This window comes from Pleuronectes platessa, chromosome 19 (assembly GCF_947347685.1).
Source record: "Pleuronectes platessa chromosome 19, fPlePla1.1, whole genome shotgun sequence".
NCBI lineage: Eukaryota > Metazoa > Chordata > Actinopteri > Pleuronectiformes > Pleuronectidae > Pleuronectes > Pleuronectes platessa.
The window spans coordinates 6,344,064-6,355,858 of record NC_070644.1 but is presented as its reverse complement, the minus strand read 5'-3'; the positions used below and the strand labels follow the sequence as shown (position 1 = coordinate 6,355,858).

Below are 11,795 nucleotides of genomic sequence, written 5' to 3'. Positions count from 1 at the left end.
CTCCGCGGCCAGCGAAGGGGGGGGGCAGGACAAAGAGCGGCCGCGCATTGGCCCTGCGTCCCTGTCAATCACGAACAGCACATAATCGGACCAATCGGCTTCTCGCTCGCGGCAGACCCACCACCCAGGCATGCCTGCACGCAACACCACGAAGCACCTATGGACATTACATAACTTGTGGAACCCAGACCTGATGTAAACCCTTTTTAGTTTGTACTCACAGACTAATGTTTGACTTTCATTCATTTTAAAGCTTTATAATCCAATAAGAAGTGAAGCTGGAGTTCAGATATCAGTTTATAGTGAGTGTGTACAAAGCTACACGGGGCCTCTTTAGGACTTAACACCATCACCTCCTGTTGAATTTGACTGTCTGTTTTTTTTTCCATAACTCCACCCTTCTCTGAAAGATACAGTCGGGATACTAGATTATGTTTTCAGGAAGTTAATATCCAGCACAAGGGACGCTTTGTGTTATTTCACGAAACAGAAATAGCCCGCGTTTTCTATAAATCATTATATGTTCTCGGGGTGGAAGCTCCCAAAAATCTTAAAGAGTCACCATCTGAGGCGCATGACTGTGAATGTGGGTGGCCTAATTATAGTAGGGAAAAGAGGGCTGGCTTGCAGAAATCCCCTATCAAGTATAAACCCTACTGTCCTGGCTGTGCTAAAAGAGGCTCTAAGCAGCTTTATGCAGGAGAAGGCCCCTTCGAGAGCGCTACAGTCACATCGGTGGCCGTCACGTCGGAGAATAGAGGAAGGAGCAGAAAAAACAAGAGGAACCCTGGTGTTGAAATCCACTGTTACTCGGAACTTCAAATTGCTGCCACGGTGCCAAGAGCCCTGTAAAAAGCCACCTTTGACGTCTTTATGTGAGTCACGGTAGCAGTTTATGCAATAGAAAAGTGCAAACGTTGCATTTGTCATCTACAACGTTAAACCACGGCTGCATGTCTTTTCAGTCCTTACTCCACTTGTGTGTTCGATGTCACAGGAGAGAGTATAAACTCGTTGTTCTCTCTTTCAGGTACCACATCAGACAGTGTCCAGTGTATAGCCCCTCAATATTTAAAAAATACTTTTATTTCTTCTGCCGATGATGGAAATGAATATTTGAAGCACCAGACCATGTAATCCCCCACTTTGCCAGCTCCACACCTCACCCCCTCATTAAATAGCCAGGCTCTGGTGACCCATCTGCTGCCCTGCACACACCCAAACTGCTTATTTAGGGAATATCTGTCACTGTACCCAGACAGAACAGCCATCACACTGGACTTTGTTCATGTTTTTTAGCAGACGTTTCAGTGTGAAACAAAAGTACATCACACCTCCTATAAACTTTTGTTTTGCTTGTTTGTATAGTCGAGTATTGCACAAGCAAGCTGTGTCAATATGGTGGTTATTAAACAGAAAGCCATTCATTAAGCGTTGAGTGCAAATGTTTGTATAGCAGGTGAAATACTTTTAATATGTCAAACAATGTTTCCATAAACCTGTCAGCATATCATATCGGCTGTTATATTATGACTTTTCCATGAAGTATTTTCATGTTTATTGCAAAGCTAAATAGCTTACAATGCAAATATCCCTTATGCAGCTCTCTCTTCTACATACTGGGGAACTGGTCAATGAATTGGTTTCGTGCTCTGAATATTTTGGAGTCATGTTTCTGTTTGCATCATTCCTCAGAGGTTGCAGTAGATGGCCTAGCGCTTCCTTTTTGTACAGATTAAACAGACAAGATAAAACATGTTCACTCGTGAGTTTCAGAGGTGCAGCTGAGCAGATTTTGTCACGTTGAGCCAAGTTTGCTCTGTTTTGAGTCTCCGCGCTAAGCTAAGCCTAACAGCTGCCATCAGGTGGCTTAATGCGAGAGTGGTAGAGATCTTTGCAATTCGGCGAGAAAGTGACAAGGCAAATTCCCCCAGAATGTTTGACTATGGCCACAAGTACTCATAGATTTTAAACAGATCAGTATGTATCTTTCATCTATCTAGCAATACTTTCTTTATAGAAAACCAACAAATATCGCTTTTCGAACAACTCTTGATGTTTGTGGTTTCTTAAATAATTCACTGGATAAGCACTCTCCGCACTTTCCGTTGACATACATTTCATGAAAAGAACTTGAGATCAGCCAAACTGTCAGGCCTCCCCGGCTTTTATCATGGTAATTTTCAACGTGTGAAGTGCTCTTAGACCACCTACTGTGTCGCAGCATTCCAAAACAATCTGAAATAGGTCAACAACTTCATACCTCAGAAATATTGCAAAAGCATTTCAAATCTCATCGGATATTAAATGGATATAAACATATTGGATTGACGCCCACGTACATAAACATGTGCTGCAGAAAGATTCAAATGTGTTTCAGCATCATTTCTCCACCTCTAAGCAAGTATGGGTTTGTGTTACGTTAAATAAAGGGGGGAAGTGCAAAAACAAACAAGACACCCTTTCCTCTTCCAGACTCTGTCAAAATAGTTTTCCTCTGGGGAGTTGAAGTGTTGTATGGGCCCTCAGACACTGAATTATAGCTGCAGGTATACGGCAGACAGTTCCTTTCATGTTGAAACAGTGGGACCTACTTTTTAAAGAATTCCCTCTGCGTGGATCGGGCCCCTTAAACCATTAATCTATGCAGTGTTTTCAGTGTTTTAATAATGGGTAACTTTGGTGTATAGAGCTCTCGGCCTCCCGGCTGTTTATCCTCCCCCCATTCATTGATTCTTTTACTTTTGTGAGCAAGCTGAGAATTCTCACATGGGTAACCCCTTATGCTCACCAACCTAAGATGAACTTGTGAAATGCATCACCCACCAACGCCTATTCAAACATAAAACCCTCGGAAAAGGAAAAAAACTATACTTCCTCCTTATGTTTTACACTCAGTCAGCTTTCTGTGAAGTGGCCATTATGAGCTGAAAGGAAATGTAATAAAAAGAGACAACTTGAGATCACATTAAAGCATCTGTACAAATGTATAAATAGGAAAAAATATATATTTACTGTGCATTAGACATTTGTGCATCATTGAAATTCATTTATGTTCTGTAAAAGTTGTACTTTAATTACCGTAGGTACTTTTTTAAATGACTCTAACTTAATAATGCTTCTTTCTGGTACTCTGGGGTTTCCATCCATCCTGACACACAAATTCACATTGTCTGAAATGATCCTTCATTAGTGCAACATTTGTTTCCTAATTGAAGATTTTCTGTCGCTAATTCCGCATCCTGCGATTCAAAAAACCCTCTGCAAATTCTTCAGCTCAGGGCACAGACTTGCTTGTGTGCTTGTCTGTATAAGAACATTCCTCTGGTATGAAGGAAAACTTCTCTCTACTCAACCATCAACTCATCAGATGCGGCAGACAATGACCTTCTTCACTGGACCGGTCCATAAATCATTCATTTTCACTATTAGTTACAGCTCAAGTGTTTTCTAGCGTAAGAAGTCCTGCATGCTTTGGAGACCATGCATACAATGGAACAGGGGGTTTGACTACAGCAGAAGCTGCATCTCAGAATCTGTGAATCTGCATGTTAGTTTGAACGATATGTAGACAGAATCTTATCATACTGCTTGTCTCTCTGGTCCATTTGAACCAATTGTTTTTCTGTCAGTGGCAAGTTGTTGTATTCCCACATTTTAAATTCCAACTAACTAACTAATAAATAACTGGAAGCTGAAGAAACAACCTTTAAACACAAAAGTGACCCTAGATCAACTTTTAAATAAACAAACTGCTGCCTCTACACATCCAGTACACAGAGTACTCATTTGGAGTCATGTTTCTTGCTAAATGAATTATGGAAGACCAAGGCTCCCTTTCTTTTAGCTCCGCTTTGGTCTTCACTGACTCCTGAAGGAATCGTCTGTCTGCTGCTGGGCAGGTAGGGCACAATGAGTTTTTAGAGATTTCACAGATTTTTTTAGTTTAACTTTTTGCTGCATCTGGAAGGAAAAAACCCTGATGAGAGTGGACACAATAAAGACTGAGAGACTGAGGGGACCTGCAGAGCATGTGAAACTCTGTTGGTTCATCATGAGTTACTTCTTTCATATATACATTGTAATTTGAGCCATTGAATATATTGAACTATTGATTATGGCAGCTTTAAAAGAAGTGATAATATGGCATGTATCAATGCACATTGCTCTTCACATATGTTGTAAGTGTATTGAGCTCCCATCAGATTATTTACATGTTATGGAAAATGTAACTACTGGAACACGCTGGATCGACAACGTGTTTCCGTACTGTGAAAAAAGGAAGTGTAAGTTAAGTGGCGATATTTCTAAAGGTTGACGCCCTGCATCAGGAAATGTGCTTTTTTCTTTTTATGGTTTCCTGATAGAAGCATACAAATTCCATTGAAGATGAAACACTTCAATATTCAGTATGGTGATAAATAATTCACAAAAAAGTGGAGTGAGGAAGAAAATGGGAGGTTTGTGTACTGCCACGTCTCACACGAACACTGCTCCAACAATCTACCAACTCCTGCCCTGCACTAACAAGACGTCTTGGAACCAAACACTGGGCGGTGATTAATGAATAATGTTGGCAAGGTGCAGTGGAGACTTCTGGGAAATCACTAACAGGTAGAAACCTGAACTCTCATCTAGCGTGAATGTTTGAACAGTTTTTCTTTTATATTCTGTCTGTCCTCGTTCTATCTGCTTCAAATAACGTGCAGCAGTTTAGATATGTCACTCCTTAAAGAGAAGAGCAACTGATTAGTCAGTTGTTCAGAAAAGCTGTGCAGGCCATTGCGGTGTGTACTTTCCCCAGAGAGATTCCTTTGCATGTTCAAAACCTCAAGACTTCCTTTTGCAGTTCCACCAAACCTTTCTTCTTATTTCTGCCATCTCTTTACACTTCCTCTTTTTTTCTTTCCCTTTCTTTTCCTCAACGGATGTTCCCCTCCATGTTAATGCCCCCCTGCTCCTACCGCATGCCGAGGGAGCAAGAGGTGGGGACATGTCACATAAACAAAAGAGGGAAAAAATGGGCCACACCATGTGGAGGTGCAGCACAGAAAGTCGCATAGACAGCCAATGCGGCACTGGAGGCCCCCTTTTCATGTGTGCGCACGGAGAACGGCGACCTAGTTCGGCAGTGACATGTTTATGGCTGATGAGCACAGGCCAGTGATTTTGCGAGGAGAGATTGCACCCTTGCTCCAGGGCCCTCTCATTTGGAGCAGTAGGGCTTGAAACCATTCCAAGAGGCGAGACATGATTCTTGTTGGGTGGAACCTAGACACTCCGCCATGCCTGCCCCTGTGTCTCCTCTTGCTTTTTCTGCCTTTATGTCTCTATCTTAACCTTTCTGTTTGCAGCCACACATGGCTTTTGTTCTGTACAGACATTCATGGTCCCCAGAGGAACTCAGTTAACGTTTGTGATCCCAAAACCATTCCACTAGTGCCACAAGTAGGTCAAATTATCCATATATCCAGTGAAATATCTCCTCTATAAGTTGATTTAAAAAACTCTTCATGGTTCAGAAAATGAATCCAATTGACTTTGGTGAGTCCAGCCTTTTTCTTTAACGCATTGAGTGTCAGCTGTACCTTGTGTTTACTGATAATGATCAAATATTAGCATGCTGTTAGCATGTTAACACACCTAATTAAGATGGTTAATATGACAAACAATGTACCTGCATAGCAACAAGATGTTTCATTCAGAGCATGTTAGCGTGGTCACATTTGTCACTAATCACCACTGCGCCCTGTGTAAAGCCTCCCTGATTCCATTCATAATTTAATTCACTTTGAGACTTCAATGCCAATTCTTCTTATTTTGCAGACTTCCATCATTGTGATTCACTCTTTCAGATTTAGTTTAGGCTTACCGCTCTTTGTTCGTCTTTATAAGCAGTTCCTTCATTGTAGTTTCCTAAAGTGCCTCTGGAGGGAACATCTCTACTTTAATGAATCATTTATTATCTCCCCAACGCGAGACAAAAGCATTTAGCTACATCTCTGAATCGACATACAGTAAATGACAAGAGAAAACAGTGACCCTTCAGATGCTCACTTTCCTTTCCTTGTCAAAATATATGTTGACTTCTTCATCACACAAGAGGGAATGGCGACATCAATTGCCCTGTTCCCTATTACTTTAAAATTATACTTAATGCTCATTACACAAGTTCACTGGTTCAAGAGCAATAATGAGTCCTAATTCCTATGGCTGCGTTTCATGGTGTCCAAGGCCATGTGTGAGTTGCCGCAGGGCCTGGATGACGGCCTGAGTGTATTCATTTTTCAGATTAAAGCCTCTGATGAAGAGGCCTGTGCTATAATTACAGGCAACGCCGAAGCCACTCTTTGCGAGATTCATGTTACCAAGGAAACAAGCAAATTAAATATGTCCCAGAGGGGAGTAAATATACCCTCGCTGTATGAGTGTAATCTTATTTGATGTGTTTGCCACAACGCGCTCCCTGTGAGGGAGGAGATAATTCACAAAGATTGGATAGGAGAGAGGGCCAAGAGAGCGAGCCCACTGTGTAAGCCTGTCCTGCCATCAGTCAGAGAAGAGGAAAGACGTTTTACTGCAGAACGAGCCTTCTCTTTTGACATTAATAATACAATTACAAAACCACAATGAATGATAACTTCATGTGGTTGACTTGGCGTCAAGATCAATTTCCACTGCTGGTCCCTCTGTTCAGTGGGGATTTATTTGGCCATGTTCGAAATGGATTCTGTGTTGAAAGAAAACTGGTCAACAGAATGGCCCGTCGTGGATTCTTACGTCTGTGGTGCAGCCCAACGGATGGTGATGCCAGTCGAAATCTATCAACAACTATTGGGTTGACTGGCATGAATGTTACAGTCATGATCCCCAGAGTTTGAAGCTGAATTGTTTGACCCTCTGATGCCACCGTGACGTAGACCCTTTTGGTTTATGGTGAAATGTCAGTCAGTTGACTTCTTTGGTCTGCATTAGAATATCTAAATCCTAAATTACAGGATACAATGCAATGAAATTTGGTACAGACATACATGGTCCCCAGATGATGAATCCTAATGACTCAAAAGATCGCTTGAATCTTGTTACACCACCACCAGCCTGTCAATGTTTTTCTACTTCAGCAGACATTCACTTTTTTGGTTTTCGAACCTGACCTGAGCTCGCAGTCCTCCCCGATTACAGACATGTGTTGGGTACAAAATCAAAGATGCCTCAGCCTATGTTATGGAACCCGACCAAAAATGTGTTCACACCTGTTCAGAACAGGTCTCCACAGCAGTCGGTTATCTACACTCAACCTCAACTGAATTTTGTGTTCAGTGCTTTGTAGCCAATTTTAGCATGCTAACACATGTAAGAAAACAATATAACTTCAAAATATTAGCATGTCACTGTGGGCCCTCCTAGGAGCCTGTGCTGAAGATTAAATATGCAGCTTAACAGAGCTAAAAGCAAGGCTGTACTTATCTTGATTTCTCAGCTTCTATTAAAAATGTTTTTGCAGTAGCTATATTAGCTTTGACTATTTTTCTACAATTTATAATAAGTTTTGGAATAACTGTTGGAAGAAGTACTGGAAATGTATAATGTTATTTGAACCGTAGAGTAGGACACCACTATTACTCTGTCAGCAGAGACACTAGGTTGAAATATATTTGTGTAATATGCTGAATGTAGTATTTCATAGCTAATAACATCAATTAATGAACTTTGCTATAGATAGTCCCAGGATTTCCTCAGCACTCAGGACAGAGCATGCACTGTTCTGTGCCCCTCTCGCTCCCTACGCCAACACCGGGATCTGTCCAGCTATTTCTCACCTGCATTTCAAATTCGTCAGCAACATACAGCGAGGGTTTCAAACTGTCGATTTGAATTACATGAGGGGGCTATAAGATCCAGCTGCAAATTGAATTTCCTGGTAGATACTCATCCATCCCCCCTGTCACTGGCACTGCAGGACTGCTGTTACATTTTCACTCAGATTGGAAGATACTGTTGGAGAGATTCTGTTAGAGTCAGTCTCGCTGACGTATTCTGCAGCTTTTAAAGTGAGTAATGTGTAAATAGTGCAGACGTATTCAGTTCTGTAAATGTTCAAGTCCAAAATGTATAATGTGCAATATCAGTGCATACTAGTCTTATGTAAAATGGAACTCTTGGTTATAAGACAGACAATTTAGGTGATGACATTAAATTACACACAGTCGACAATCACCAAAAAATGTAATATTGACACCTGCATGTTACCATCTCGACTGTGTGTTGTTTCGATCACCCTGAAATTGATAGAGTTTTACTTACTCACAAGTACTCCACTAGTTTTAAATGAAACAGGAATCACAGACAAACTCATCTTTTTTGCACCCAACATTATTTTTTTTCTTTAGAGGAAGAAATGTCCAAGACAAACACAGCTAAGAGGAATTACGAATGGGCAAAACCTTCCAGAGCACAATCAACTATTGACTGAAAAAAATTGACTGTGGTGGTAGAGATCCGACGTGGGCACCTACCATGACTCAAACATGTCTTCAGAATGGACTAGAAGTGATTACAAAGGCCGCCACATGATGGACACCACCTGGGAAACAAGGTTGGCCCAAAACAACATGGCGGCGAACTGTGACGGACGAGCTGAAACAGACTGATCTGACAGGAGAGGTCCAACACATAGCCCAGGACAGGCCCAGATGTAAGCAGATCATAGATGCCTTCAGCCCCTTAAGGGACAGAACTAAGTAAGTAGTTACTCCTCATCATCAAGGCAAATGTTACACGTGCAGTCAAATTAAAACACATATTTGCATCTAAAAATGAATCTTTATCGTAGCACATGGACAAAACTGATGAACCTAAAGGAATTTAGATTTCTAAAATCTTTAACATGGTAATCGATAATCTTGCGTTGCTGAATGAACTGAGAGATTCACATTTTGTGTGGGTAGATTCTTGAATTTGGAAACCCAAAGCCCAAAGTCAGAGGTAAAACAAGAATCCATCAACTGTGACTCCCATGATATCCTCTCTTTTTAATTTGATTGCAGAGATACAGCCTCTTTCACTTTGTTCAACTTTATGACTCTAAACGGCAAACAGGGCTCCCACTATGCCTGCTAACTTACATTTCGACCCAACTCTGACAGCAGATGGCAAGAGAATCAAAACACGTTGAGAAGATGGCAGAAGGAAGAACAACTGAGGCAACGGGAGAAGCGAGGCTTTGATAGCGCCGGTGAACGAGAGGGTGTGGGCTCCAGAGACCAGTTAAAGCAGCGGATGAGCAATGAGCTGCTTCTTTCATCTGTACTACACATCCAGTTCCCACCACATAGGTATCAGTGTGCGGGACATGATGGAGAGGGCACTGCATTGTGTGTAAGGCCAACCATCTGGCGTCATAAAAAAAACGCCAGGAACAGAGAGGCCCCGCAGAATGTCCATCATGTGCGGCAAACACAAGATACATTGAATAGTACTTGTCAGGACTGACTTGTGGGTTTTGCCCTAACAGCGATTTCTGTCAGAGGTAGGGCAAACGCATGAAATATTTCCTTTTTGAAACTCAAGATGCATCCTATATCTTATTTGTTTATGAATTGAAAAACAAAGATGTTTACGTTATGTGCTCCATTTCTGTCTTCTTGGTTAGAGGGAGAGAGAGAGAGGGAGAAACATTTCCTGGGTTACAATAAACAAACCAGGTTTGGGTTGGGCTTAGTTAGTTTTCTCTCAGGCTTGGTTGGGTTTAGACATACATTTGCAGGCACGCTCGCATAGCAAACCATGAAGCATGTAAACAGGTGCTGAACCGACAGAAAACTGATCCTCATCCATTTTATTAGTTGAGTAACCCATTGAGTCTATTATCAAGAAAAAAAACTGCTAACCAGTGCACTATTTTCATTGTATGATTCATATGTTTTGGTTTTGGACTAAATATATTGTCAAGATGTAACTTTGAAATCTGAGGAGTTGTGATGTTTTTTTTGTTACATTTTATAGACATATTATATTGAATAAACCAATAATCAAATCCTCAGCTGATTGGTAACTAAAACAAAGTAAAGTCAAATGAAACAAATGTCTGTTGAAGCCCTGATTGTGATTTAGTCAATAGTTATATTTTGTTTGTACTTTTTCCTTCTTACTAAAGCATGCTAAAAAAATATTTACTTAATATACTTATTTACAATACAATGTTTTGTTAAAGCCAATGCAGGATGTCATTGACTTTGCTATATAACGGTAGTTTCTCATAACATTTTATGGTAAGGCGAAAATAACTAAAATCTGTAATCTGCGATTTGCAGAAACCTTGTGCTCCAGTGGTCCCATCCATTAAAAGGTCTCTGGACTAAATATAAAAGTGTAGACAGCTCACGTCTGGTGCCACTGCAAGTGCAAGCCTGCGCAGGTCTGCATGACTGGAGGCGCAGACTGTGTGGGAAACTGGAATAGACCCATAAAATTGGATCGAGCATTGTTTGCTCCATATAATATTAATTCAGCTGTGCAGCCCTCTGCCAGTGCGTGACTGACATTTATGAACATCGCTCCAAGGTTTTTTATCTTTCTAGGAAATGATATTAAAAAAACATTGCAGCTCAATCTCCCTGTCTGATCATGGCACAAAGATGTCAAATCTATCAAGGACAGACTAGGCCGAGTGTATGGACACTGAAATCATATATGCAATTATTCCCTGGCCTTTTTAAGAAGAGGAGGTGCATGTGTGCAGGCAAATGTCTGAGTGAGAGGCTCTGACACACTTCGAACACGTGACTCGAATATGAAAAATACAAAAAGAAACAAACACCTGCGGTTGAAAAAGCGTAGCATATACGTAGAAGACAACGACGAACATGCCTGGAGAGTTTGTGGTGATAAGAACTGATGCTGGTGAAAGGCAAACTCTGGGCTTACTCCGTAGTCACTTCTCCGGATTTTACCTGCAGGTCAAATGGCTATATACTAAACAAAGGCTTAAATTACAAAGGCTCACAAGCAAGATGTTAGGATTTCCTGACCCCCTTACTAAAGCAGCCTTGTTGGTTAAGAAGACATTTGGTTTTTGTTGGTTTATTTGGCAGTGGTACTGCCTTTGATTTGGCCGTCTCTTGGGACAGTACCATATCTGATGAAGGGTGTAGAGAGGGTATGACAGACGGTTCCAGACTCTGTTTAGAATCTGATATCCTGTCTGCTCAACCCTCTCCCTGCCAAACTCCTTTCTAATATTAGGTCCTCCTCAACTCTAAACAATTATAACATCTCTCCTCTCTGGAGCTGCACCCCCTCTGCTATTTGATCTCCTTACAAAAAAGTTAATACGTTGGGAAACGCTCAGCTTTCAAAGGTGCATGTTAACGTTCAGTACATGCTTCACTGTGTCTGTAACAAGACTGTCTATGGCCATGCTGGCAGCTTTGTGAGGCTTTGTGAGGCACTTGAGCTAAATGCTAACATCTGCATGCTAACGTACGGCCTGAAATAACACCCTGTTGTTAAGTACGGCTGGGGCTGAGGGGTAAAAGGATCACCAAAGGCTTCAGAATTCATCTGAGTATATATCAGAACTTCCTGTAGTTGTAGAGAAATGTATGTCGATACAAATAAAGTTATTACATGTAGGCTAAAAAGAGTGGTGGGTTAGAGGTAGGATTGTGTAGCCTGGAAGAACCCCAGGACCAGCAGGATAGACATTACTGTACAAGTGCTTTACAGTTCCGTTTTCGCCACTTTTCCCATTAACACATATTCCTACAGAGCATAGATGTTCAGCGCTTTCTCCC

General features: G+C 41.3%; 1 long non-coding RNA gene across 1 annotated transcript; it reads left to right on the top strand.

Moving 5' to 3' along the window:
* The first annotated feature begins 3,761 nt into the window (after window positions 1-3,761).
* LOC128424998 (uncharacterized) lies at window positions 3,762-10,030 on the top strand. The gene is made up of 4 exons (XR_008333077.1): window positions 3,762-3,902; window positions 4,368-4,614; window positions 8,391-8,741; window positions 9,147-10,030. It is a non-coding gene; the product is annotated as an uncharacterized LOC128424998 (long non-coding RNA).
* The last annotated feature ends 1,765 nt before the right edge of the window (window positions 10,031-11,795 follow it).